This window comes from Mastigoproctus giganteus, chromosome 5 (assembly GCF_048544385.1).
Source record: "Mastigoproctus giganteus isolate SK-2022 chromosome 5, ASM4854438v1, whole genome shotgun sequence".
Classification (NCBI taxonomy): Eukaryota; Metazoa; Arthropoda; class Arachnida; order Uropygi; family Thelyphonidae; genus Mastigoproctus; species Mastigoproctus giganteus.
The window spans coordinates 211,007,839-211,032,441 of record NC_143579.1 but is presented as its reverse complement, the minus strand read 5'-3'; the positions used below and the strand labels follow the sequence as shown (position 1 = coordinate 211,032,441).

The window sequence follows — 24,603 nt, the reverse complement described above, 5'->3', positions numbered from 1 at the left end:
GTTGCTGGTCATTAACACATCAGCAAAAGGATGGAGACCACGGGGTCCACAAAAAAACCTATATATACATTGACTAACTCAGAGAAGTACAATAGTATAGAATCCTGCAAGAATAGGCGCAAATGCAGCCCGGAATGACACAAAGAATTAACACCCATGCGCAAATCCTGACACCCAATCCACGATGAATAAAAACACAAAGAAAGTTGAGGGGACCAATAGTAACCTTTGTCAAGTTATCAGCGCTACTGTGAATTCCAAAAATGTCGTATTTCTGTCATGGATTGCTTGTAGAAAGAGAGCTAACTAGGGATGCCTCTATACGACCGTGAAAGACCAATGAAACTTAAATAAGGTATTTAAATATGATAAGCACCACTCTCCAAAACCTGAAATAACTCAAATAAAAAATACAAATGCAAATTTCACTGATGACCAAAACCAACCAAGTCTAAAACATAATGCAAATATGCAACCAAACTCTAAACGACTCATACTAAAAGCAAGAAAAAATTATATGAAAATTTATCACAGCTGATTTTTTTTACACCAAACGAATGCATTTAATCACATAAAATTAGAATAACTTAAATTAACGAAACTAAATGAAGAGAGGCACACCTTATCGAAGACGCGATTATTGAAAGGGGAGAAGAAAACAAGAGAGAATAAAAACAATAAACTGACTGTGTACTGTTCCATTAAGACAAATTAAAAGTATTAAACTACACGCGGTCAAATCGATTACCTAATTAAATTAAAACTTTTTTGCCATATGCGAATTTAGCATTGGCATTGGCATTAGTGGCATGTGATGCAAGAAAGCAAGCTTATACAGCACCAACGAAAAACAAAAGACAACTCCAATTTCACCTATTCATCCCCTCCAATAGTTTGTATAGCTCTCCTTGAATTTATTCAAGCTATCAACTTCCACAACAGATGGAAGTTTGTTCTAGCAATCAACCACCCGCTGACTAAAGGCACACTTCCCCACATCTATTCTGCAACTATCCTTCATAAATCTGAATTTGGACCCCCCCCTCATTGTGTGTAGTCTAAGTAAGAGGAAGAATCCCATCAATTCTGAGTTTGTTCGAGCCATTTAAAGCCTTAAACACTTCAATCGGATCAACTCACAGGTATTTAGTCTCTGGATGCTGCAATTTGCAGATATGAAGCCTTTCTCGGTAAGAGCATCCCTTCGTTGCCCCTCACTAATCTCGCTGCCCTTCTCTGTACTCGTTCCAGCAGCTCTACATCCTTATTAAAATGAGGCCTCCAAACCTGTATGCAGTACTCAAGATGTGGCCTGACCATTTCCTTATACAATAGGATAATCACCTCCTTATCCCTGCTAGCAAAGTTCCTGTATATCATGGACAAAACCCGATGGGCTATCCTGGCAGCTTGCCTGCGCTGCTCAGAGAACTTCAAATCCGAGTGCACAATTATCCCCAGGTCTTTTTCATTCTCTCACTACCCTGTGTGTAGCACCACATAGTTGGTACGTTACTCTGGGGTTATTGCTACCCATATGCTGTACTTTGAATTTGTTAATGTTAAACGTCAGTTGCCATTTCTCAACCCATCTGCCTAACTTTTCTAAATCCTGTCATTAACCACCCTGCCAACCTTTGTATCATCTGCAATTCTGAATATTAAGCCTGATATGCCTTCATCAATATCATTAATAAATATAGAAAACAACAATGAGCCCAACATCGAACCTGGGGGACTCCACTAATAACATTAGTCCACGGAGAGCATTGTCCATTGATTACCACTCTCTGTCTTCTCCCACTCAACTATCCCTTTATCCATAGCAGCAACTATTTACTACTAAACTGCAATAAGTGTGCAACTTGCGCGGTGCAACTGCTATTTACACCCAAGCTATATACGGAGTGTGGCAATAAAGTTCCCTGACTGCTGCAATAAAAAGAACACAAAAGTGGAGGAGTTCAAAAATAGTTTTATTTTTACTCAAAGTAATCATCAGTTAACTGAATGCACTTATTACACCGTTCTAAAAAATTGTGAAAATAGTCAACTAAGGCGTCCAAAAAGATGCTCAGTTCGGCGGTTACGCTTTTCTTTATATCCTTAATACCCTGAAATCGCTTTCCTCTGAGGGCGATTTTCACTTTCGAAAGAGGAAGTTCAGTGGTGCTAGATACTGCGCGGGTAACACAGTGGTATTGTCACCATCCTCCCACACCGGGTTTAAGGCCCGGTTCGTTTTTGCATCCCAGGAGCGTCCGGATACTTTCAGCAATATAGTGTGTATAAAACGTAAAACCGATTTAAAGAAGAAAAAAAAAAAAAGACAAAGTATCCCTAACATCATTAAATAAAAATAATAAAAAATACACCTATGAATGCCTCTATATTTCTATTGCGCGTCAATCTAATAAATTCAATATGATAAAATATATCAATACTAAAATATATTTTAGTGTCAATGACGATACGATATATACTTAAAAATGTTTACTTCATTTATTAATTAGATGAGTTATAGGATTTCTTAAAGTACCGATATGATTGGACTCAAGTTCGAATAGCAAAACTTAATAAACGGTACTCATCTTAGATAATCTGCAGTTGTTACATGAGGTAGGATGGATGGATCATCCATCCCACCTGTGTTATTTCATAATAATGAGCCTTGTCTGTGTATCCGTCACGCTATGGACCTTTTAAATCACACAAATTCCATTTAGATCACTTTTTATTTTATTATTATTTTTTATTTTTTTATTTTGCAACAAGAGGGCAGTACTATCGATTGAGAAAGACTGAAAAATGATATCTCTACGTATTTCAATGTTAAAACTACATTAGACAAACATTTTTATCTGAAGTATTTATGTGCGGAAACTTTCGAACTTTCCTCAGAAAGAAGAGTTTAATAGAATAATCTGGAAAAGCATCAAAATATACTGTTCTTTTACAGACTATTCTATAAATCAAGGAAATTTTAGCAAAGCGATGTCAATGAACTTATGAAAGTGATCAAGTGCACAAGGAAAAGTTTCAAGGAAAATAAATACAGATGTTTTTTTTATTAGCGCCTAGAATACCCGTGGCGAATATTTCGCCAAAACTGTTTCAGAGAAGAAGTAAAGATTAATATCGAAGTACAGTAATTACAAAATAAATACAATTCCCACGGCTCCCTTCGCTGCTAGTTAAGGTGTCAATGGACGGGCACGGGTGAAAATGCAATTTCATAATTTTTTTCTTGTGTGACTATATCGCCCTTTAAAAAAATTATAATTATTGAACGAAAATTATCTGGACCTGGAAAGTAAAGTGGTCCATGAGCAAAAACACCAAATATGTTGAAAGTCTGACATTGAGATTTGTTGATTGCGATGTAAAAAAACTTTGAAATTGTCTTCTGTTCAAAGTATACACTGTGCTGCCACTTTATTAGGTACACCCCTGCTGTGCACACAAATGATTTGTCCCACAATGTTGCAAGTCACATGACCACAGTTGTGGATATAAATGCAGAAGAACAACCTTTCTAGTATCAGTTAAGCGTACAAACCGTAGCAAGAATGGGAAAAAGGAGTGATCTAACGGACTTCGAACGTGACATGGTAGTAGGTGCAAGACGTGCTGGACAAAGCATCTCTGAAACGGCAGTTCTCCTGAACTTTTTACGCACCACAGTTTCAAGAGTGTATCGAGAATGGTGCAACCAACACAAAACATCCTCTCAACGGCACTCCACTGGGACACTAGAAATGACCCACCCCCAAGAATTAGAAAACTCAGGAAATAAACTATACCAAAGTAGACTAACATGGACGGGACCCATGTCCCATGAAAGACTACCAAACATAGACACCCCACCAGCTGGGTCTATGTGAACAAGACACATTCCTTAGAACTGGAAAGCTTAGGAAATAAACCACACTAAGGTAAAGGACTAACATGGACGGGACCCAGGTCCGACGGTTGACAACTCGGACATGACAACAGATTGGACACCACCAACAGGGTCATTGTATAAAATAAATAAATAAATTTTCTGTTTATACTCCGGCACGACAACCAAGTCAGTAGAGTTAGTTTTCCTGCAGACGCTTGTTGGCGATCGCACCAGGCTCCCTTGCCTGGTGCCTTTCCATTCCCTCCCCTGCGCCGGTGGTGGGACGGTCCCCCCCGGCGCCCCCTGCTTTCTCCTGGTGAGGCATGGGCCTGCCTCACTGACTTCTGGGGTTGCCTACTCTATCATCCCCATATTTCTGCTTTAATCCCCCCCCAGCCTTCAGTCTCCCACCCACTCTATCTTTATGCTAGCGAATGTCCTACACACAAAAACTTAATTATTTCAAAATTCCCGTTCGCCCATTCTTTTGGCCTTTATTATGCAAGCATTATCACCCTCACCTAACGATCATCAAACCGACGATGACGGATATATGTATCTGTCTGTACGTACGTGCATATAAAAGAGCGCGCGCGTTTTTTTTTTTTTTGTTTTTTTTTAAGGTCCTAGCCTCTGAAATCTCAGGAAATTAGGTGACAGGACCTGCCAGAGTGAAACTAAAACTACTGGGTTCCTGGTCTGCCTCCACGGGACGAAGGTGGGGCAACGTTGGGCCTCAGCAGGGGTCCAGCGGCTAAACGACCAGATGAACAACGGTACATGACACTACATATATACAATATCCATACACTTTTAAACCTCTGGCATTTCCAGCAAACTGGTACACCCACAATGAAAGCAACACGGAGATGGGGGAAACCCCTGGTGCCGTCTGACACTAAATACACCTTACATACACCTAGTCGCACTTTGTCGCGAATGGGCTACAACAGCCGACGGCCACATAACGTATCTTTGTTATCAATGAAGAACAAGAGAGCACGCCTCCTGTGGGCACAGCAACACCAGCACTGGACTATCGAGGATTGGAAAACAGTTGCTTGGTCTGACGAGTCGAAGTTCCTGGTGCATCATGTTGATGGAAGGCTCAGAATTTGGCGAAAACAACATGAATCCATGGACCCGTCACGTCTGACGACTACTGTGCAAAGTGATGGGGGCAGTGTTATGGTGTGGGGAATGTTTTCTTGGCACACGCTGGGTCCATTGATAACCATAGATTCACGTCTGAATGCCACATCGTACTTAAACATCGTTGCTGACCAAGTGCATCCGTTCATGTTGACAGTTTATCCTCAGTCAGATGGTTACTTCCAGCAGGATAATGCGCCGGTGCACAAAGCCCGAATCACTATGGAATGGTTCCAGGAACATGACAGTGACTTTTCTTTGCTGCAGTGGCCCGCTCAGTCCTCGGTTCTCAATCCTATTGAACATCTTTGGGATGAACTGGAAAGGGTTGTTCGCCCTAGGCCTACACCTCCGTCGAATCTCAAGGAACTGCGTGATACACTCATCTCTGCATGGTACTCCATTCCTGCACAACGTTTTCAGTTCTTGTTCAATCCATACCTAGACGAATTCAGGCTGTTCACAAATACAAAATAGCCCTGAAACGGTGCGTATGGGTGGTGATATCCATCTGAGAATAAGTAACATTAGTCTTCTCCTCAGGTGAAGCGTTACTTATTCGAAGTAGTGCAATATCATGGCAACTCGTTGTGAAGGTATTCACCAATATGAGATATAACTTAAAATGATGCCGCTTTGCTAATATTCTGATCACACACCATCAGGCATCACTCATATTGTGGAGTTATACTTCATAACGTTTTGCCATCATTGCATCACTTGGGTACCTACCCACCCACCGAAGAAGGGCCAAATAGCCCTGAACCGGCACCAGGGGGAGCCTGATGATGTCCGGAGTTTCCAAGAATAGGTAACAACAGCCTTCTCCACTGGGGAAGCGTTGCCTATTCGAGGAGTTGATGAGTTTTTGAGTGGTGTGAGTTGAAGGAGTTAGTACCCCTTTCATTCTTCTACACCGTTTCTTTTCCACTTCCACTCCTACTATTACTTTTCCTTTACCTTTTTGCTTTTCTAAGTCTAATAGGGACAAGTGGATAGTCGAGTTATTATCCCACACATATACAAAATAGCCCTGAAATGGTGCCGTCTGGGTGGTGGTATCCATCTGAGAATAAGTAACATTAGTCTTCTCCTCAGGTGAAGCGTTACTTATTCGAAGTAGTGCAATATCATGGCAACTCGATGTGAAGGTATTCACAATATGAGATATAACTTATAACGGTGCCGCTTTGCTAATATTCTGTTCATTCAGATTTGGCTATATATTATTGATGCTTTCGCACTATACTTATACATAGTACCTAGGGAGTTTATTAACAAAGGATTGCAGCCTATACCTAGGGAGTTTATTAACAAAGCATTGCAGCCTATATATGGAAATAACTAGGAGAACAGCAGCTAGTCAGAGTTTCTTCTGTAATATTAATAGCCTGTTATGGGCTAAGGAAGTTCCAATGGAGTGTAAAAAGCTGATAAATAGGGCATATTTAGTCCCTATATTGATCTATGCTTCTGAGACGTGGAAGATGAATAAAAAGGATTCTAGCAGAGTCCAAGAAATGGAAATGAAGGTGCTAAGGACTATGCTAGATAAAACTAGAAGAGAAAAATAAATTTTTTTTTTATACTGGGGTAAGACAACCAAGTCAGTAGAGTTTACAATAAATCGTCAATACAAATATTTATCGTATTTAGTAGTCACGGGCTTGAACCCCGGTCCACTCAAGGAACGCGTGCTACGCACTTTCGCTCCTGACTACTCGGCTACGTACCTACCCACCCACCGAAGAAGGGCCAAATAGCCCTGAACCGGCACCAGGGGGAGCCTGATGATGTCCGGAGTTTCCAAGAATAGGTAACAACAGCCTTCTCCACTGGGGAAGCGTTGCCTATTCGAGGAGTTGATGAGTTTTTGAGTGGTGTGAGTTGAAGAAGTTACTACCCCTTTCATTCTTCTACACCGTTTCTTTTCCACTTTCACTCCTACTATTACTTTTCCTTTACCTTTTTGCTTTTCTAAGTCTAATACGGACAAGTGGATAGTCGAGTTATTATCTCGACTATCCACTTGTCCCTATTAGACTTTTGGGTAAAGAAAGTAAGGAGAAGATGATTACATCACGTTTGCAATGGTTTGGCCACAAGAAGAGAATGAACTTGGACAGATTACCAAGAAGAATGTTTGAGATGAAAATGGACAAGAAGAGGCCGAGAGGAAGACCCAGGAAGAGGTGGAGAAATCAGTTTAGAGAAGATGTGGAAACAAGAGAATTAAGTGGGAGAGAATGATAGAAGACAAGATCTGGGAAGACAGAAAAAGATGGAAGGCTTTGACTCACTTGACTCAACTTAGGTTGGAACAGTGATGAACATGATGAAGTATGCTGACATTAATTGCAGCCAGACGGTTGGCTGCTAGTTACTCTGTCTTACTAATCTCATATTTAAAAAAGCTTCATTTTCAAAGTTTCAGGAACAGCTGGAAAGGGCCATTCTAGGGAGGTGTGTGGTAATTTTACTTTTTAAAGAGGGGTGAGTTACATTTAAGTAGAGGTGGGTTACTTAAAAAGAAGCTCTTGCTATTTTTAATATTAGAATTACGTTATGCATAAAAAGACCGAAATATACACACTGTAAATGAAAATAATTCATATTTTTGTAAATAAAAATCATTCAAAACATGGGCCTGCAGTAGGCCGGAAAAAGGCTAATAACAAGAGGATGCCCTAAGATATCTGTTTTGTGTTTTTATTTTTATGTATTAAGAAACCTTTTTGTTTTATGCTCTTTTTTTTTTTCTGTATTGGCTGTTGGTCATCTCTGGAGTTGTGTTGTGCTTTCTGGAGTTGTTTTGACGATATACAACTTTAGTCATATAGCACCATAGCAGCTGATGTTCAAATAAAAGTCGAGACCAGAGACTTTTTTAAAATCTGTTCAATCGGGACTACTGTTAACCGATAGAGTTTATCCACTGGAATTATTCTTAGTTTTTTTTGCTTACACAAAATGCAAATCGGACCGTGAACGCACCTATGTACAGATATATTAATAAAAGATCACACCTAGGATCCTATCGTTTTTTTACAAATAAACAGTGTCATTATTATTATATTATTTCTCCTTGATGGGGGATCTATTCCGTGACGGGTGTTGAGTAATGTCAAGTGTTACTGTTGGTCTAGGAACACTCTGACTATCCTACAGGTGTTCAGGATTGCGACTTTCTGGAATTCCTTGTAGGTGTTCTCTGGGAGACCTATTGCTGCTAAGCTGTTATGTAGTCTTTGGCACCGTGCCGGTGGTTGCCACGATGATTCGGACAGCGTTACTTGTATATTCCATATCTCTTTGATCTCCTGTCTTAGGTCTGTGTACTTCCTGATCTTTTCCTCGTGAGTTTTCTGGAGGTTGCCAGTGTTGGGCACTATTATGTCGCTCGGACAGGTGGCCTTTTCCTTCTTGTCAACAACGGTCTATTGTGCAGGATTGTTTTTTCCATTATTGTGGCGCGGTTCCAGTACAGCTTGTGGGTTCGGATTTCTAATACAGTCTGGGGTTTGTACTTGTAATACGGTACACTTTCTTTGATCAACAACTGGTATTTCCTCCCTAACTTCTGACGTATTATCCTGGCTACCTGGTCGTGTCTATGAGTGCACTGAGTCTGGGTGATCACCCTGCATCCTGTGGTGATGTGTTGCATCGTTTCTGAGGTTTCTAAGAACGTTTCTGGCATCGTCGACTTATGGCATGTGTCACTCGGGGCTCATTAGCGATGTATTCTCTATAGTTCCTGGTGTTGATTACCCGATCTTGGATGGCGAGCATGAATCCTTCAGTCTTCGGGGAAGAGCGTCCCGTTCGTGAGCTATGCATTGGAAGCAATTTTATCTATGTGGTCCTGATGGTGATTATAGTGTCTACCATGGAGTGTCTTCTTTGCCCATCTTTCTAGCTTCGTTTATTCCGTGTGAGAGGGAGGGGGTCTCCTCGCTTAGGTCGAGTGGGGTAAGTTGTCTATCTTTCTTATGGCCTGGTAGAGTGGCGCTGTGTTTTTCTGGAAGTAATCCTTCAGGTTCGCTATCGCTTTCTTCTGTTGCTCGATGAGGTATGTCAAGCCTCTTCCTTCTTATTTCTGCGCTATGGTCAGTCTCTCCACGGCCGACTTCTGGTGGTGTTGGCGGCTCTTGGTTACTATTGTCCTAGTCTTACTCATGATATCCTCCATTCGGTGTTAGTCCATTATTATTATTGTTGTTGCTCTTATATTCTCTATGATTGGGGGTTCCCTAGCGTGAAGGGGTATCGCCCAAGTACACAGGGTGGCTGTTGTCTGGTGTTACTGTTGGTGGAGGAACTCTCTGACTATCCTACAGGTGTTCAAGATTGCGACTTTCTGGAGTTCCTTGTAGGTGTTCGCTGGGAGACCTATTGCTGCTAGGCTGTTATGTAGGGTCTTTGGCACCATAATTGTGGTGCCAAAGACCAAATCTAATAATAATAATAATAACCGGTGATTATTATTATTATTATTCGCTTAATCCCCAAACAATAAAATACTTATCGTGTAAAACCGTTAGTCTGCACATGTGTGTGTGGGTGTCTTCGAGTAAAATTGTGTCAGATACATGAAATTGATAAATAACATTCCTTATTCTGTGTATGATGTCGCCATCTATATCAATCCTGTAAAACTACGAACGCGCATGCGCAGAGCAAGCAGTAAACGAGCTTAGCTTTCAGCATAGAACAGCACGTGTTCATGTGGAGCATTAAACTGAAAACAGTTGTTCAAAACTATTCAATGTGATTTTTGTAGACAATTTTAGTGTCTTAAGGCACCATCAAAATCTGTTGTACGTAAGCCTGTGAAAATGTTCAAGGAAACTGAGTCTGAGTCTTGCATTGGGTTACAAAACACGCTGCAGGCAGGGTTTTCGAATATTCTTCGTCGTGCTCAGCTATACTATGGTCACAATGGTGATCATTTTCAATAATTTTAAGACAAATTAATTTTAAATAATTTGAATAATTATTAAATAATAATTTTAAATTAGAATCGCATTTTCATGGGTTCTTATTTAAGATAATCACCCTGTAATTATACTGTATTAGTATTAGCAATGGCCACATCATGATTAATTGTGGCTTTCGAATCAATAAAATCTAATGCATGTTTCCCTGCGTTGGACAAATAACAGAATGTACAGTTCATTTGATCCTATTTTCGTTGCCAAATATCAGGTTCCGTTAAGGGATAACATTCAATTAAAAGACTGTTACACTGTGATTATTATGTGTGTTAACAGCATCCCATCCCCTAATTTCTGAAAGTCCCTTGGTCACATACATTGGTCGTAACAATGAATCATGTACTCAAGGTACTGGCAGAACTTTCGAAACGTTATGGTGCTAACAAAGATAATAATCGCTGTGTAATAGTGTATTACTTGGCAGTTTTCTTAATGAAAATAATTACAAAGGAAACTCATGATTAACGTTCTAGTTTTTAATATTTTCAAATTTGAGCAGTGTTTACGGAAGTACTCTTAAAGTATAATTCCGATTCAAATAAATCTTTAAGAATCCCTTCAATCTTCGAACCGAGACCTGCTCAAACGAGTGCCAAATAGCCATTGTTCCTTTGTTATTTTTCATATCGTATCCTGTAAATGATACGTAATCTCATATTTTACCTCTATTTTCTTATACAATATGTATTCATAGTTGTGTCCGCTCTCCTAGTAAATGGATGGTCCGCTATCCTAGCTTACATAGGGAAAATGGTCACTTTTTTAACAAACTGTTCACAAAATAAAATAAAAAACTGTTCACAAAACATGCTCTACATGTTTGCCATTCCTTTGAAAACACACACGGATGCGGTTCTCCCACTCATGTTGAACTCGCGTTAATACATCTGGTGTTATGCGCGTAATTGCATTTTGAATGCGTTCCGTTAGGTAATTTATGTTTCGTATCTTTTCCTGGTACACCATAGACTTCAAGTGCCCGAAGTAAAAATCGAGTGGGCTAAGATCTGGGGACCTCGGAGGCCACTCCACGGGACCTTCTAAAATGTCTTTAGACAAAGGCATTTTAGAAGGGTACCTAAAAGAGCAGAAAAAAATAAACATTATTCCCTATGTATGGAGACTTTTGAATCACCCTGTATATGGATATTACTTATTTACATTAATCAAAAAAAGAATAAATAAAATTGCATGGCCTTTGTTAACTGGCGTTGTTCTATCAGTGTCGTAACAATGAGGCTGCAAACTCGTCTTTCCTGGTGACTGTCCCTATGAAGAAAAAAATGCACCTTGGTTACACGTGCAGACATATACTGCGAAACCGTCTCTCGTACAGGCGAATACTAGGTACATACATCTGTCAAAGTTTCATTTTTTTTTTATAAATTACCGAAGTATTTGACCTTCTTAACCTAGGTGTTATTCTGAATGACCCAGATATCGCCCAGGCGGTACGCGGTAGGAATGTTAAAAACGCCCAGAGTGAAAAATTAAGAAAAAGGAAAATGGAAAATGCACAGAATGCAAAGATCCTTCACACTCACACATGCTCCTCTTTTAAGCAGTCAACTCTACCGAGGGTCATCAAGGAAGTATAGCCTCTGCATGAATAATACGCCTCTATCGATCATTCTATCTTTCGATCTGAAGGCTTTTGCATGAAATGGCACCGATATAAGAGCCTGCGGTGATCATGGTGAACATCACTATGGTACTGGTAGCAAGTTAGATTTTGCCTTCCTGCTTAGCGATATAACAAATATATCCCGTGTACCCTGAGAATCAGGGTCATAAACAAATCGTGTTTAGACTGATTCTCTGACATAAAAGAGAAATCACATTTAGTATATGAGCTTTCTTAATCGTAGAAAACTTTTTGAAAGAGAGAGTTTTTATTTGAAACCATTTTCAACAATTTCAATCGAGGGAAAGATTCAATTGTCGACGTAACAAGAAAATAATTTTAGAAATAAATAATAAGTTAGTTGATGTACGTAGTGAGTTACATTTCCTGTGTTAGCGAATAGTAAATAATGATTAATAACAAAAAAAAAAAAAAAAAGAAAGAAAGAAAAAGCAACGACTTTTTATGCGCGAACTGAGAACATTTCATTTCTGCGTATCGACCACATTGCTCATTCATTCCTCCCTCCAACCAGCGCATGGAAATAAGGGTACAGTACTTTCAGCTACAATATACGGTTTATGGATAGCCTATGTGATAGGTAAAAAAAAAAAAATAATAATAACTGTAGGATTTCTACTGGTTCAGTTTTAATGAAATTTGGGATTGCTCGAAAAATTATTCTAAAAGAGCAAAATATAAAATTTGATGCAAATCCATCCACTGGGAGTCGAATTACTACATGCAGATGGAAACATGCACAAAGAAATAATAATTTCTGAATTTCTACTGATACAATTTTAATGAAATTTCGGTTGACTACAAATTTCTCTTACAAAAACCAAATATAACATTTCATGAAAATCCATTCGAGTTGAGTTATTGTGAGTGAAATATGAGGGCCAATGCAAGAATCACTTTCATCTGCGGCTGCTCTTAATATATATTATTCTGTATATCACCTCAGTCCGGTTGTTTTCCGATCCATTTAACATTTCCTTCATACCATCAAGTAAATATTCTTACACCACTGGTTCAATTTTAATGAAATTTGGAATGGCTCTGCAGACGTTTTTAGAAGCCCAATATATAACATTTCACGAAAATCTCAGGGTCCAGTACCCTGATTAAGGAGTCGAGTTGTTACATGCGGACGTAAGAGCAGATGGATGGACGGAACGGCAAACAGATCAACATGATGAAGACAATACGCTATGCGCATTATGCATATATGTTAACCCGCCTAAAAATGGCTTCATTAAACCAAATGAGTATCAGACCTATAGTGAATTCGCTTGTTAAGGAATATCCAGTAAAGTTCACTAATACGATCTAAAACATCTTACTTGGGAATTGTCCTGTCGATGACGAGAAGAATTTTTATGGGTTTCTTCGCAACGTGGCTGAATTAGTCGGTCTCAGCCAAGGATAGCATGGGTTTTTTTTCCCGGAAACTCGGGTTTTCCGTCCAGCAAACATAGATGCCTGGGAGGGACGAGACATCTGACATTGTACATAGAGATACAAGTGGCTTCCACGAGACAGTAACACGTTTTGTAATCTCATCGTTCCGCACGGATTTAGAATTTCATATGACAGATTCCTTTTCTTCAACTTCTAAAAGGACATAAAATTATCGTTTTACTTTGTTTTGTTTTGTCAGAGTAAACCTAGACACTTGCTGGTCATCTCAGCCCAATTCGCCAAACCAGCGAGTCAATTATCTTTCTTTAAATGGTAACAGCACGTCAAATATAGGTAGTCTATTAACTACAGGGGTACAGTCCTTGAAAGTGCGACTTAAATCGAAACATACATGTACAATAGCAATTATTATTAATATCTATTGGAAATACTGTATATACCAATTATTTCAGTAACTGGTATAAGCCTTTGTGGATAGTACAGTTGACAGAATCGCCGTCCTCTCCACAACGGCTGAAAAGACCTGGGTTCGAGTCCTGTCGATAACGAGAAGAATTTTTATGGGTTTCTTCGCAACGTGGCTGAGTTAGTCGGTCTCAGCCAAGGACAGCATGGGTTTTTTTTTTCCGGAAACTCGGGTTTTCCGTCCAGCAAACAGAAAATCGACAACAGAACACACGGAATTTACAGATGGTATATATATGGAGTAATATGGCCTTAGTCGCTAATGCTCCTAAAACCACAACAACTGGTATAAAAAGAAAACGAGTTCCTGTGAGATGCTATTCCATAGTTTGATGTGTCAGGGATTTATATTCTTGCAAAAATAATGAATTTTTTTTTTTATCTGAATTAAATGCTTGAAGGGTAGAGATATTCTGGAATTATTAAGGTTTGAATATGGTTAATATTAAGGTTTGAATATTAAATTGAATATGGTAGGTATTAAGGTTGGAAATTGCTGGATTTAGAAATAGAGAGGTTATGAATGTGTGAAGTACAGAGCAGTTAAATGGAAACAAGAATTAAAACTACTGTAGTACAAAGAGGGTGAACTGAGAGTAAACAAATCAGTGCTGCCCATACTAGGGAATGAGTGCCAATTGCGAACCGGAGAGAAATGGTTGCAACGAGCGGGGGGACAATGGGAACGCCAGATTAGGTAATTAAGAACGTTTGATCTAAGCCGCAATTTTGACGTAAACAGGTATTCACTGGACAGTCTGGCGTTTGTGTTGGAACGACTGCGCCCGTGGTGGCGAATTTTTAGGTACATTGGCGATGTTTAGCAAGGAAAATGTAAGCACAAAATAGGTATTTTTGAAGGTGTTACATACATATATAATGCAGAGGGTGATAAATAAACGAAGTAAACAAGGTTATTACAAGAGATGAGTTTGGTTAATTCACGAGGGAGACGGTTGTGGTAAGTTTTTTTAGCAAATAGGAAGAAGTGAAAATTTAAGCATTGTATTGAGATTGGTGGAGAATTCTGTGGGAGGCGGTTTAAACTGCTGAGGAAAAAGGATTCGGAAGAAAGTTGGGGAGTAGTGATTTGCGGTTGAAGCTAAAGTAGAGTTTTTTTGGAATTCGGTGTTCGGAAATCGTGGAAGCGAGATGAAGAAGAAGCAAAAAAAAGGAGGTAGTGAGGCGGGAGGAAGCGAAGACATGATGAGTTCGGGTTAGAGAGGTGAGGTTGAGAAAAGGGAGAAAAAAAGAAACTAGAGAGAGTGGTGGAGAGAACGTGGAGTGTTGGTCTTTGTTTTGGAAGTGCGAACGAGTGGAGATCACGTGTTCTAAAGTATAAAATAAAGGTGGAGGGGTGTCCAGTCGTCGGTTAATCAGCGTGTCTAGCAACGAAATCGCATGATGTATTTCCGAAGTTCAAGACGTGTAGGAAGCTACAAGTGCATCTAGTTCAGGTCCCGTCGAGAGTGAGCCAGGTATGCAGATATGTGAGTCGAGAAATTTACGTTAGGAGGACTGTCCAACCCACGAGGCCTAGAAGGAGAGATTGAGCTCCAGAAAGCTTTGAAGCGGATGTGAGAAGCCTGTCTGCCACGGAGGAAAACCAGAGTGCAAGTAGCGGTCATTTCGGAACGTAAGTCTGTTTCAGTTTTTATTGAACCCCGAACTCATAGATTCATAAGCTAAACTCTCTGAGATATTGTTGGATAAGCTTTCAATGTAAATTTTTTTTTGTAACGTACAATTAAATCATTAGGTTGGGTACGATTATAGATAAAGTTAATGACCATGAAATGATGTAAAGGTACTAAAGGGGTAAGGAAGAAGAAAAAATATATATAAGGGAATTAATAATAGAATAAATCAGGAGTAGCAGGATGAGTATGTGGTAACCTATATTATTATTCTACACAATGTATTAACAGATGATAATATATAACAGATAGGATTCTAGGTAATGAGTTAATGTGTGAAGAAAAAAAAAATTGTTCAGACCTTGAGAGAAAAGGGGAATCCTGCCCTGTGTTAGAAAGGAGGAGTAACTAAGATGCTAACTAAAGGAGTAACTAAGATAGAAAAAGTGATTTTCAGTAAGTACTACTGAAGTAAATGATGAACATAGTAATTGATTTCCTAAACAATAGTTGGAATTTATTAATCGTGTGTAAGAGATTACTAATTAGGAAAAAAGAAAGGAAGAGTTGTGTTAGAAACGTAAATTATGCACATATATGAGAAATATTTGAGAATAGTCGATGATGTGTGTGAGATGGCGAATTTTCTTGTATCATAGTTCCTATATATGTAAATTTAAATTCGGAATTTGTATGTATACAGTATATGTAAATTTTGTTTTATATAAGTCTCAAAAAATTGGTCTTCATGCTCTGTTATCTCAACGCTTTACACACCCTAGAATTTGGAATTTTCTGAAAATTGCTGTCAGAGTTGCGATTTGTGTCCGGTGGAGGTTAACAACAATTATTTTAAAGAATTATAAAAAAATTAAGAATTAAATATATACAGATTTATTTTCGCTATCTACACCCCGTGGCGTAAAAATAGGGAGGCATGACTAAATTTTGCAAGCTCTAAACATTCTGTCTCTTCTCCCTCTAACTTTATAGTCGTCTAGATGAAACCTGGTAGTCAGATTTAGCCACTGCCATTCTGCTTCTAGCGACACTGCATGGTTTTTCATCCAGCAAAAGGATGAAAAACATGAAAAATCCACGGAAACTGGCCATACCATGACGCAATTTACATAATACACTGACGATTTATAGTCAGTTGTTTTGCCACAAAAAAACTGTAGCTACACCACTGGCTGTGCGAGTAGGCAGCTGGTTTATGATGCACTAGTGGCAGTAAGCCTCGAATATGACAGTACCGTGATCTATCGGTTGTAATAGTAAAATTGTGTTGGGACGAAAAACATAGCTGGAACATTTCATCTACCACCTCCTAGTTCTTGTGTTATCAAGGATGTACACGGCTTGGTTTTGTTCTTACAGTAATCATTAACGAAATTGGAGAAATATTAAATTATGCATTTCTGTATTTAAGTCGTTGTCATCCAGTCTTTTTATTCTTCAGTCCAAACTCCTAACAGTTCCTCCTTAATGTTCATAACTTAAATCTCTTTCTTTGGCAATGCCCTCACGGGTAGCACAGTTGGTAGGATCGCCGTCCTCCCCACACCGGGTTAAAAGACCTGGGTTCGAGTCGCGTCGATGACGGGAGGAATTTTTATGGACCTTCTTCACAACTTGGCTGAGTCAGTCGGTCTCAGGCGAGGGTAGCGTGGTTTTTTCTCCCGGAAACTCGGATTTTCGTCCAGCAAACAGAAAATCGACCTCACAACACACGCAATTTATAGACGATATACACAGAGCAACATGGCCTTAGTTGCCGATGCTCCTAAAACCCAACTAACAACAATTTCCTTTGGCAATTCTGACATTAGGTTGATGGTGCTACATTCTGGCATGTTCTTTATTTTTTTAAGAATTCGTACAAATTGTCATCACAGAGACGGCAAGTTAAATACTTGATCAACGTCTGTTCCATGTCCTCTTGCATATTTTTCTTTAAATTCTTTTAACACTGCTAATATCACTAAAACGATTATACCTTACTGTGACTTTTTTACTAGTGTACATGACACTACTTGAGCCTGAAGCGATTAGAATACATTTTGTGTGTTATTGCTATCACAATGTGTAGAAAATTGAAAAGGTTCAGTTTCAAAGAATAGCAGCATGACTACTCACTATGTGGCGCATAGTGGAACAAAAACTGACATACTCTGTTTCTTTGTACAGATAAAAAAAAATCGAATGAATTCTTCATATTTCAGCCTTCATTTTCATAATGTCATTATGGTGAAAAACTGTTATCATACAGAAAACAATACCATACTCGTTGAGCGAAACAACGTAAATAGAAACATCGTAAATAGAGGGGCTAAGAATATCATAATAAATTGCTATTTTGCAATTCATACATAAAATCGCATTCCATATTTTCATGCTATTTTATTATCTAGAAGGATAGTTCAAGAAGTTCGTATTTTGAAATTTAAACTTCTATTTCTTTTATTAAAATGTTATTCTCTGAAATATTTTCTGATATTTTTCATATAAATATAATGCCCCAAAACTGAAATATCTCAACGCTTGGATTCATTTATATATATATATATTTTTTTAGCAGACATAATATCTTAGTCAGAAGAAAATTTACGTCCCCAAGGTTTTTCTTCAATTGGGGAAACATGTGAAAGTCACCAGCAGATGGGAGAAGGAAGGTAAAGAGGGCCGCCATAGCCTAGTGGTCAGGCGCGCGGGTGCATTCAGTGACCGGGGTTCAAGCCCGTGACTGCTGAATACGGTGCTGTTTCATGTATTCTGTCTATCTTGTGAACTCTTCTGACCGTTTGGTCGTCTGGAGTATAAACAGAAAATTTAATTTTAAAATTTAATGTAACTGCAAAAAAGCCGATATTCAATCAGTTCAAAGTAAGCATGTCTTATGGCAGCAATGTCAAAGCAGACTTGCTGAATAGGTGGGGAGGAGGAACAGAATATGCGCAGACTTCTGGTCGTCTACTGACATCCTTTCCACAAATGTCTATATAAAAGAAAGGAATTACAAGATCTTAATTATGCATAAAGCAAAGAGAATATCTTAATTTAGGTGCACTGATTAAGGAACCTTTTCAATTACATCAGGAACGTTGAAAAACCTAACCCTCAGTCGCGACAAGGAAGACCAAGTAGCCCAACATTAATTCTAGAACCCGACCCACTGAACCCTACCAGCGCTCCTGTCTTAATACGAACTTCTTGAAACACTCTGAAGATTATTCTGATAGGAATGCGGAACGAACTCTAGTATCAATTAGATCCCAAACACTCGTTTCCATCCTTTAGTTTCTTACCTACAAGGATCTGTAAGTAATATTTGGAATATTTGTTGAAAAGTCTATCATCACCTATTTCCTCATTATTCATGACCGTTCCAAGCAATGCTCTTTAGATGTTTATTTTACTGCTGTCTGATTCCATTATAGATAAGAGAATACGTATCAGACTTATTATATATTCAATGTTAAACTGCTACAGAATCATTAATGACAATTTCAAGAGGGGGGGGTCATTTTAATGACCCTTGCATGCATGAACGATTCCTCAACGTACACAGTGGCCCTTCTGTTGTGCGTTCTAAACAACCTACAGCATTTGGCGTTTGAAAATAAAAATGAATAAATAAAACCGTTGGTAATTCAGGAAGCCACTTCTCTGCCCAATAAGTGGATAAAATTAAGGGGATAATAAGTTACATTCTTATGTCAAGCACTTAGTAATCCACACAGCCTTTCAGATTTGAGTGCATTCACCCAACCCCACACCAATCCCAACTGCAACTGCTTAATTGGTTCAAAGCAGATAAGTGCAAATGTGATACAGAAATTAAAAATACTTGCGGAATGTAACATCCCGGATTTAACCAATATCCCACTGGTGCCTTAACATCGAAGTCATAATCTCCATAATGTCTCTGCTCAAAGCAGAGAAAGAAGCACGAGGACACACGCACACATAAAAACACGCGTACACACATGTACACGTGTCTGTATATTCACTTCACGTATGAGCTAAATAAGTTCCATTTACTTTGTACATATTAAATAACCGGCAGAAAAGTTCACTACAGTATTATACTTAACAGGAAATAACTGATAATAATATATATCATTGCCTGTCAAAATTAGCAAATTAATAAAAAATATATATACATTATTAACATTTCAAAATTGATTCAGAAAATATCAGCCAAACAACAGATAATATCCGTGTTAAATTATGTCTTAATAGCAAACTCACCTTAAATTCACTGTAGAAATTAATAATTATTATCACTGGATTCCATTTGTTTTCGATATATTCGTTAAGCTGACATTACCGCACCAGGATTACAGTTCGCTTTCTATTTTTGCCATTTTAAAGATTGCATAATCATATAAAATAGAATAGACTTTGACATATAAATATTAAATGGCATTTAGAAGTTATTCAGTTATGACCAAAAAGTCTTAGGGATTTGCACAAATAAAATAATAACAAATTGCGCTAACTGATTTCAGACGAACTGTGTTGTTACAACGCCATTCGTTAATGATGTCATTATCATTCTCAACCCCAAAATTATTTTAAGATTGCTGTGTGGCTCTGATTTTTTATATAAAATAATTAAATAATAATTGAATTGTTTTTTTTAAATAATTACACACTAATTTTAAAAAACGCGTAAATTTTTAATAAGTTTTAAAAATATTTTATAAGAATAATTGGCGCTTAGAAATATTTACTCACAAAATATTATATGCCTCCAGTAAATCAAGCGAATATTTTATAATAAATTATTTTTAAATATTAATTTTAAACGTATATTATAAAATCGGCGTGCAGTCCATTAAATAAATAAGTCAAAAGTTTGATTTGAGAAATAAGGTTTGGCCGTGATAACGATCGAACTGCATTGAAAGTTTTCGATGCAGGGAAATATAAACAATGTATGGCAATAGATTTTGAGGATTATATTTGTTATAAACTACACTGGTGTTCGCAAGTTCAGCCGCAATAATTATCTTTTGTTTTTCCAGCTTTTTTTTTTTTTTTTTTTTTTAACGTAATTCCGTAAATTCCGTCAGAATACGAATTTATGAAAACCATGGGGCAGTAAAAGTACGCACTACAACAATATCACCTATTTCTAATCTAACGGGGCGAAAAATGCAGTTTGTTAGGCCTTTCTCAAGGTCGATCAAGTGTTATTACATCCTGGAATGGTCATTATTTAGCCATACTAGAGAGACGTCATAGAGAGAGAGAGAGAGATATGAGATCTATCTATCTATCTCAATCTCTTAGTTGCCACTGAGACAGTTTTAAACCAAACTGTATACCGAAAGAAATAGACTCCACGCGACACGGCTTATTATTTATATTGTTCTCTCACACCTAAGTCCATTTGATTTAATGCAAATAACGCCGTGTCTGGAATCCAGACGAATGGTCCAATGTTCTCGTTGCAGATAAGTTAAGATTCACACCTGACACTGATTATCAACTTGCTTATCTAAAAAGAAGGTTGAACACATGGACACACCTTCCTTCTAACATCAGAAGAACGGACTGCTATCGTTGATATGGTCTCATGGTCTGAGGAAGCATTTTGGTCAAAGGCTGCACTGATCTCCGCATCTCTAAAAGTGAGGCACCTTGAATGCCCATAGTTCTATGGGCGAGAAACTTGAACCTATGTAATTCTTTTCAGACATGACATGGACGGATCCTGAATTCAGTTCCATGCACGATAAGTCGGTTGATGAATTCCTTCAAAATGAAGGAATTCGTCGATCAACTCTTGCATACTATCTCAGGCAGTTATCACCTACTTTGTAAACTTCACGAGAGCCGCTTACAATGTTGGAGTACATTTAGCTCTTTGAGGTAATCAAAATTTAGCCTAAACTATGTAGAACGGTCCCCTCAGTTTGGAATAGTTCTGATTATGATTAATGGAAATACAGTAGAAGAGTATTTCTTTTTCGGTTCAATGTAATTGAGTTTTATAGCTTAAATTTTGGATACTAATGTATTTTTCATAAATAAATAAAGAGAGAGGCAGTAAAGTAAGCTGGCGAGAAGTAAATGCAGGTGTACAATGAGTTATTTAAATTATAGACAAATAAAATTTAGACAGTCTTGAGTAAAACCAGACTGAGACTGTGCTCTGGGTAATTAAGACAGCAGGTAATCATTAAAGAAAAATAGGCAATAGTAACAAAACCTGAAAGACAAACTGAAAGACTGCCACCATAAGCCCCAAGGTGATATCGAACCTCTCATCAAATATCTCTCTCTAGGAAGCGGTTGATAAGACCACGCCAAATGTCTAGCCAGCTGTTTGGTTGTTGCAAATGCTTTAGGCAATAATTCAAGATTAAATTCTAGAGCAGGAAATGGAACCCCTTAGTTTGACTGTCAAGACCTGAATACATCTACTCAAGTATCAATGGAATTAGATACGTAATTTAGAATCATACAATCAGGGATGTTATAAAAATCTTTGAAATATTCTAGTTAAAATCTTTTAGAAATACAGTTTATTTTTGAAACTTCGTTTTTTTCACTTTTATTCTAAAAAATATGTAGTAGCTAGATGAAAAAAAAAAAGTCTAATTCATTTGAACTACTGTACTGTAATCGGATTAGAACAATCGAATGCATTACACTGGTTTTCAGGCAATATAAATATCTCCAGCGTTTCAAAGACTAGGATGGAGAAATAACTTTTAGAATTCGACCATATATTTTATTCACTTTTCTTGCCACTAAATTGTGCGCTAAATTGAAAAGGATTATCAAAGAAAGAGTTTTTTACATAATATACAAGTCAATTTTATTCTAATTAGCAACCTTTATGCCCATTTGCTCTGGAGCCTAGGAGAAAAACATAGGTATATTTTCATTAGTGTTTTATTTTCATTATCCTAAGGAGCCTAGGAGATAAAATAAGTATATTTTCATTAGTGTATTATTTTTCATTACAATAATTAAAAACATGAGTTGTTTAATAAATTAACTAGCAGAAAATCTTGGAAAGATTACACTTCAGAAAAATAAATAAATAAAGGTCAATAACTAGGCAGTAATTGTATAGTACAGCATCAGCATCCGCAGTAGTTGTTTCTTCTCACGTTCTCATATAGCATTAATTTTTGATTCCTGAAAAAGTTGACACTTTGTGTTATTAATGACCGAAAGAATTCATTTATCATTTTTAAATTTTTAGGAAGGTGCTTAAAACAGATTACTCTTTTCAAAAATCACAAGTAGATTCTCCATTATCCAGGAGTGAATTATCTAAGTTGCTGATTAGCCAATGTCTCTGCGTCCCATGTAAGTCTAAATCAGTCTAAGTCGGAAAACAAAAATAAATACTTGGAATTCTTTACAGGGATTGTTTATTTACGTTTTGTAACGTTCCTTGAATTTCACAGAAATCCAGCTTCGACAGAAACGCAGAAACATTCACAGCTTCGTCCCCTGCTTTCTAACTCAATCCTTCAGTTTTACTGATGCATGATGCCTTAACATCCTTCTGCGATTTTGTTTTTAATTTAATATTCCTTTGAAGAAAATATCTTGAACAATTTTTTTTTTACTTTTCTTATAGTGCTCCTAACGTGACAAGCGAATTTGTAGGATTGCAAGCATATATTCAGAAAGTAAGGCAGCATGTTTTTTCACCATTCTTTGAAAGAGCATTCTTTAAACTTATATGTCATGCGTGTAGTAAAATTCTTTTTCCGTTTGCGTTCATATTTTTAAAACAGACAAGGATTTCCATTCCTATGAAACACAAACTTCATTGAAGTATTTATTATTCATTGTTTATTTTTCATTAAATATGAAAAAGGTGCTTAATGTCTTCATTCCAACATGCATGAAACCACAAGCTGACGCCGCTCTCGCTAACAAGTTGGTGCTTTTAAAACGTAGTACCATTCTCAAGAAGACCAATCAAGGAAAAATACGAAATTAATTGTTTTTATTTTTCAAAAAAAAAAAAACAAAACAAAACAAAACAAAACATATATCATATGTTCGTATTAAATTTTATGTCAAATCTTTTTCCAGAGTAGTATACTTTTATAAATATGAATACAGTATGCATCAGTAAATATTAATACAGTATACAACTTATGCTTTTTACATATTTACAATTTTTTCTTTCATTTTGGGGATTATCCGAGCAAATTTGTTTCCCATTCACCCTGGATAATGTAATGTTTACTGTATGTATGCATTGACATTATGTACATTATTGTATAGTGTCAAAATTTCCATGAAACTCAAACAACAAATGATACAATCTTCTGTTGGGGTAAGCAGTTCATTAGAGTGGCGATTGTTTGGAGGGAAAAGAGAAAAAAAATTTAATGAATTGTTTAGCAAGCCATCGTGGGTAGCACAGTTCGTAGAATCGACGTACTCCCACACCGAGTGGAAAACACCTGAGTTCGAGTCACGTCGATGATTTTTTATGGGCTTTTTTCAGAACGTGGCTGAATTAGTCGGTCTCAGGCGAGGGTAGCATAGTTTTTTCGTCCAGCAAACAGAAAATCGAACACAGAACACGTGCAATTTACAGACAGTATTTACAGAGCAATATGGCCTTAGTCGCTGATGATCCTAAAACCTTAGTACAACAACATTGTTTAGCAATGAAGATGACGTTTTGATCAATCTGAGCTTTCTACAAGTTGTCATTTTCGTTACATAATACTAAATCCATTTCCTTAAGAGTTCCCTTCCCTTACTTTTATAACTCCTTCAAACATAAGTTTAAATAAATTAAATTTGTCTTACCTCTAAACTTTCCGTTTCTTTTTCTGTCTTAAGCTAATAGTTCAATAATTAACTGAGGCCAGCACAATCGTTCTAATTTGTCTCCACAACTAGCTTTCCCTAACTTTCTCTACACACAGTCTCTGTTACTTAGCCGACACAATTATGGAAAGGTGGTAGAAACGAAGAACCCGTTACTAGTTCTCCACCATGTCTGAAGTTACTTGGCCCACATCGGTTACGGACAATAAATTTGCCGCTAACTGGGGCACCAAACGACCAATTACCTTGGAGTATTAAGGTCCGAGAAGGCCGCTTGTAAAACCTGTCATCTTGAAGGCTGACCAGTTACGTCCATGGAAGAGAAGGAAGACTCAACAGTAACTGAAGCGAAAAAATTCGTAAACACCTCTCACACGCGCTCTCTGTCTACATACCACGTGCATGAAGAGGGCGTAGTTATTATGAGAGAGAGAGATGAGCTATCTGTTCATCTACAAGTGAATCCTCTCATATGTGCCCTCAGGTGTCATTTCGGCGGATGAATGATTTGTGATGTCACACATTGTTATTGAAATTCTTGTAAGAAAGCCTTTGTGACCTCTCAGCAGAAAAGGTCAAGAACAAGGA

At 37.7% G+C, this 24,603-nt stretch overlaps 1 protein-coding gene across 2 annotated transcripts in view; it reads right to left on the bottom strand.

The window, feature by feature from the left end:
- mdu (mitotic spindle positioning protein meduse) overlaps positions 1–24,224 on the bottom strand; it is a 182,143-nt gene extending 157,919 nt beyond the window's left edge. For both annotated transcript variants that reach the window (XM_090374355.1, XM_090374356.1), the window contains exon 1: positions 23,995–24,224. The gene's annotated coding sequence lies outside the window, so the exon portion shown is untranslated. The remainder of the gene's footprint in view (positions 1–23,994) is intronic.
- Positions 24,225–24,603: the final 379 nt, after the last annotated feature.